Below are 6,026 nucleotides of genomic sequence, written 5' to 3' on the forward strand. Positions count from 1 at the left end.
TGTGATATAATATAAATAAATTTATTAAAAATTATATTTATTCAAATTTCAAATACAATACTCTTTTAATCAATAATAATTTAAAAATTATTTTATTTCATACATTAAAAAAATAAGCTAACAAAATATTACGAGATATTTTAAAATTAATATTTATTTATCAAATTAATATTAACATATATAAAATAATATATTTTAGGTTTAATTACTCTGCAGGTCCCTATAGTTTCACCGAATTTTCAATTAGGTCCCTATACTTTTTTTCTTTTCAATTGGGTCCCTAGACATTAATTTTTTTTTCAATTTAGTTTCTGCCGTGACAAAATCGTTTGAGATAACAGAATATTCTGTTAAAAAATAGAATATTCTCATAATTAATTTAAAATAACTAATTAAACACCTCTCTATTTTTTAAAATACCAAAATAGCCCTTGGTCCCCAAAATGAAAGATCCCTTGCCAGCCCTAACTTTCTGTCTTTGTTGGAGTTGTGCACAAGGATGCTGTGAACCGCCGACGTGTCCGCCACCACGATCGTGAACCTGTCACCCACCAAGCCAAATACGCACTCCATCTTCTTTCTTTCCTTGTTCTTCTTTTTTCCTTTTTCTTCCTCACTTCACGAATCTCTTTATCTTCTTTTCCCCTCTCACAGCAAAATAGGAAACAGTAAGCTCTTGGCGTTTCTCCTCCGTTCGTTGGGTTTATCATCCATCTGCGTCGTCGTCCGTGACGGTGTGAGCGTACATCGGTTGGTGGTCTTCCGTCGCTTCTGATCTGCTATGTACAGTTCGTCCGTCTGCTCTGCTCTGCTCCACGTTGTTCGTCCGTGGGTTTCGTGGCATTTTCTCGCCGTGCCTCACCGGGCCGCGCCTCGCTGCCTGAAGTCAATATGCCAAAACAGGTAACTGAGTTAAATTTTTTGTTTGTTTTTCAAAGTTGATGAAACAGATTTAAGTATATGATAATTTTTGTTGAGATAATGGTTTTTGAGTTGATTATAAAAAATATAGCAGCGGTTGAATACATATTTTTTTAATTGATTTTTAATTTTTTTTATGTAATGGTTTAAGGTTTACAATATTATATATATTAGTGAGGAAGAGATTGAGCTGAGAAAATCCTATTTGGATTTGGTTGGTAATGCGAAAACGGTTGCAGAGACTCTGAATAAGGAGATTAAGGATAATCTTTTTGTTTGACCAGGAACCACCCTTGGGGAAAGCTATATGGAAGACGTCTAAGGATAATGCGCCAAAGATGGAGGCTCAGATTGCTAAGGATGTTGTGCCATTCAATTTCTTAACACCAACGAGGATCATAAGAGATGTAATTCTTGGAGTCGGAAGCCCGGCTCCGGTAGTGGTGTCCGAGGGTGCAAACACCATGGATGTAGGTAGGGCTGTGTTTGTTCAGACAGAGCAGGATTAGGTTGGATGCAGGGACTTGGGGGACCATAGGGGTTGGCCTTGGTTATTGCATTGCTGCTGCAGTGGCTTGTCCCGATTGACTTATTGTTGCAGTTGAAGGGATTTTGGATTCAAATTTAGTACCATTGAAGTTGAGGTATATACTGCTGAATCCATACTTATTGATGCTCTTATCTTTAGTTATATTTTCATCTATCATATAGTGGAATGGTTCTTATTTTTACTGCAATTGTTTTGAACTAGATCTTCCATGAACTCTTTTATGTTTCTGTGATAGATAGGATTACATAAGCTGGTGTAATTACTATGCGACAACCCAAAATTCCAAGTTCTAGGAGATTTTTTTTGCTAGTTACTAGTGAGTACTGAGTACTGAGCAGTGGTAAAGGTAAATTATAAACGAATCTTGTTGTCCTGAATTTGTCAGGATTGTTTGCAAGAGTCCTTTTTTTAGAAACTAAATTATAAAAGAGTCGGGACTATTGATGCTGTTTGTAATGGTTTAATCCAGGGATGTGGAGTGAAAATTCTGGACTGTTGCCTTATATGTCTTATCTTTTTTCGATATTTGAGAAAATATGTATTGCCTTATATGTTTTATCTTCTTTTCAATCTAGATACCAGTTAGTCAGTTACCTGTGGTAGTGATTGTTTTCAACCATGGAGGTGTATATGGTGGTGACCGGAGAACCTTCAAAGAGGTGAATGGACCTCACAAAGATGATCCTGCTCCAACTTCCTTTATTTCAAAAGAAGGCTACAGGCTACCATGCTTTGATTGAAGCTTTTGGTGGACTATCTTGTTGGGATACTTGATGAACTCAAAGTATGCTTTGAATGAAGCTTTTGGTGGACTATCTTGTTGGGACACTTGATGAACTCAAGTCTACTCTTTATTGTTGATCCTATGCTGGTTCAGAAAGTGGGAGTGGGAGGTTGCAACACAAGAACTGATTTATAGATTATCTGTATTACACTGAAATTATGTTTTCTATGGTTTTCATTTTTAGATTTCAAATTTCAATAACACAAATTACATAACCTTGTGGTTTTCTATGGTATACCATGATATGATAAAGACACAAACTATATTTCATGAATCTAGACAAATGTAAAATATTATATGATTATAATAAATACTTGAATAATGGAAATTGAATTTTATATATACTTATTACTACTATTTCTGTTTCATTTTATCCATTCTTTTTTTTTCTATATGTTCTTTAAAAATAAGGTATTTTGAAAGTTAAAAAAAAAAAGAAAAACTATTCTTGGTACAATTTGTATATAAATAAACAAAAGAATGATAGTGACAAAATAAAAAGGATTATAGGAATATCTTTCATTGAATATTTATAGTTTCATCGAATTTTCAATTAGGTCCTTATACTTTTTTTCTTTTCAATTGGGTCCCTAAGGGTATATAAGTAATTTCACAATTCACTAACATTTTTTTGACGTTTAACGTTAACAGGGACTAAATTGAAAAAAAAATAATGTATAAGGACCCAATTGAAAAGAAAAAAAGTATAGGGACCTAATTGAAAATTCGGTGAAACTATAGGGACCTGCAGAGTAATTAAACCTATATTTTAATATTTTTTAAGTACTCTCGATAATAAGATTATTATGTATGAATTGTTGACCCTTTTTAGATAAAGTAAATAAAAAATTGATCATATATAATAATAATAATAATAATAATAATAATAATAATAATAATAATAATAATAATAATAATAATAATAATAATAATAATAATATTATTATTATTATTGAGAGTATTTAAAAAGAGTACTATAAAAGAGTATGTTGAGTGACTAAGCCATTAATAAATATATAATTTGTTCTTATTAAAATTAAAAAATTTAATATAACTTTATATTTTAATAAATATATAAATTTATTTAAAAGTTATATATTTATATTTATTATAATATTTTAAAATTAAAAACTTTTTTATTAAATATAATTATTATTAATTATGCTTATTAAAAATTGGGAGATGTTGCTTGTAAATCGAATCTATGGGTTTCGATTTACATGGACTGCTATTCACGTGTCTAAATCGAACTGAATTGGTCCGATTTACATGCAAATAAAAATCAAATGCAGTTGTTTTGATTTATGGTGATTTATAGTTCGAAGTTTATTGTTTCGATTTATGGCCTTTCTCAGGTTTCATGTAATTCGAATCTACTTGATTCGATTTAGTACTATTTTTTGTAAATTAAATTTATTAAATTCGATTTATATAGAAATGTGTCTTAGGACATTCACAAAAGAAATTTCGTTTTAGGAGATCTGGGTAATTTTGGATTGCACTTGATTTATTTCAATAATTTACCCTTTTTTTAAGTTACATTTGAAAAGCGTAGCTTATTTATAGAATAGGCTACATTTTTTTCCGTGTCAACTTTTATAGAAGAATAAGAAAAATAGTTGTGGCATCACTTGAAAAGTATCTCCTTGGATATTATAAAGATAACATATAAAGCGTAATCTTATCTTAATATCTATGGGTACACTATTTACACCAAAGAGAGCGTTTTTAAAGAGTAATCTATTTATTATATTTTAGGTGCGCTTCAAAAGTGTTGTCTAATGTATCTAGGCCAAATATACACCAACACTTCGTAAATTTTTTCTCCTTGTCACCACCAAATACAACGTAACCTTTTCCCCTTCCCACCACTCACCTTCACGCCAATCAGAGAAAGCTACTCTTTCCCACGCCGTCACTCATCGCCTTCATGCCACTCACTGTCGCTCCTCTTCCCCAATCACCACTCACCACTCACGACTTACCACTTCGCCACTGGATAATCGTCGCTGCTCTTCGCACTTCTGCACTGACCGTCACTGCGCGCTCACCATCGGGAAGACTCTGCTCTCAGCATCGTCCTCTCTTCGCTCACCATCGTCGAAAAGGTATGTATCACCTTCATTTGGTTCTAAATTTTGAAAGTGTTAGGTTTGTGGGTTTAGCGGACCAGCAGTTCATCATGGTCCTTAACCCCAACTATGTGCCTCCGTCTACGGCGATGATACTGCTCCTACCGCTCAGCAGCCCACATTCACGGTGACACCACCTCTAGAGACGGATGTCGCGGCCCCGGAGTCCAGCCACGGAAGTAAGGTAGTAGCTGATGCCTCTCCACCACCTCCCACCACATGGTTGTGCATTTGGCCTGATGGTGGCACGGGGTAAGTATCACGTTCAAGGCTCATGTATTTTCTATTTATGGTTATCGTTGGTTTAGTTGATTTAAGTATTAATTGTTGGTTATTATTTTCTAGTTTTAATGGTTATGATTGCTGATTCTTATCTTCTAGATTTAATGATTAGGGTTGATTCTTGTTTGAGGGCTGTTGTTAAGTTTTTGTCGAACCTGAACACGTGTACTCCGGAGATGACAAATGTCATCAAGTTGATGTACGACCAGCCCTGACCCAGCTACACGAAGATTCCCGTTGAAACTAGGAATCGCTGGTTTAAAAAATGGGCAGTAATTACTTTCATTGTTTCTGTTTTAAACATTTTTAGCTAGTTTATATCATCTACCTTGTTTAACTAAATTTAAAGCATTTTGTTGCAGCTACATTTCATTTGGGATGCTGAGCACGACCTAGCCATCTAAAAGATATTCGACCATAGGATGGGTTGGCGACTCCAGCAGATGCTGGATGATGTTCGTCATGGATGGGACCAACAGACGGTCTGACTCCAACCGGAGGTAAAGAAGGGCTGTTAGCTCATTAGGAGACCGATGCGGAGTTCAGGCATCGGCGCCTCACCAACCAAGCTAACAGGACATCGGCGTCTCACCAATCGAGTTAACAGGACATTGGTCAGGTCGTCCAAGTACACTGGTAGCTCGATGACCTTTATGAAGACGAATGCCAAGCTGGTATGTAGTTCCTTTAATATTATTAATAATTTCGTTTTGTTATCTGTTTTGCATATCATTACTAGGCATTCTAAGAATTTTGTATTTCAATGCAACTTATGTAGTCAAAGTCGTTGGACCGCAATTCCACATTAGCGGAGACATTCAAGTACACCCACATGCTAAAGGAGAATAAAGCGAGATTTGTTTATCATCGGTCTCAGGACCATTATGTGAGTAGACATACATTTGATTATCGTTTGCTAGGAAATTATTAGAGATTAACTGTATATATGTCTTACTAATCACAGTAACTTGTGTTAATTGCACAGGAGTCCTACACACGGAGACTAGAGACTGTGACTCAGCAGTCTCTACAGACTCAGCAAAGTGGGGAGGACGCCGCCGATGGATCTGCGGCCTCAATCGTCGACCTTGATGCGGTTTGGCACGAAACCGCCTCACCCCCGTACAAGAACCGTGTATACGGGATGGGGTCGTTCATTCTTCGCCAGCAGCCTTCGCACCTCGACGTTGAGGCCGTGGTCAGGCTCCGCTACCAGTTGAGCCGTCCAGCCCGAGGAAAGCGTGGATTTGAGGATCCAAGTGCAAGAGCTCTAGTGCAGCCTTTACTAGCAGGCTCAGGGGCTTAATGATTATCGGGAGAGGTATCAGGAGATCCTCACCCGTGTGACGTCTACGAA

At 35.9% G+C, this 6,026-nt stretch overlaps 1 pseudogene; it reads left to right on the forward strand.

The window, feature by feature from the left end:
* The first annotated feature begins 781 nt into the window (after nt 1-781).
* Nucleotides 782-2,470, forward strand: LOC112754133 (2-hydroxyacyl-CoA lyase-like; annotated as a pseudogene).
* Nucleotides 2,471-6,026: the final 3,556 nt, after the last annotated feature.

This window comes from Arachis hypogaea, chromosome 16 (assembly GCF_003086295.3).
Source record: "Arachis hypogaea cultivar Tifrunner chromosome 16, arahy.Tifrunner.gnm2.J5K5, whole genome shotgun sequence".
Classification (NCBI taxonomy): domain Eukaryota; kingdom Viridiplantae; phylum Streptophyta; class Magnoliopsida; order Fabales; family Fabaceae; genus Arachis; species Arachis hypogaea.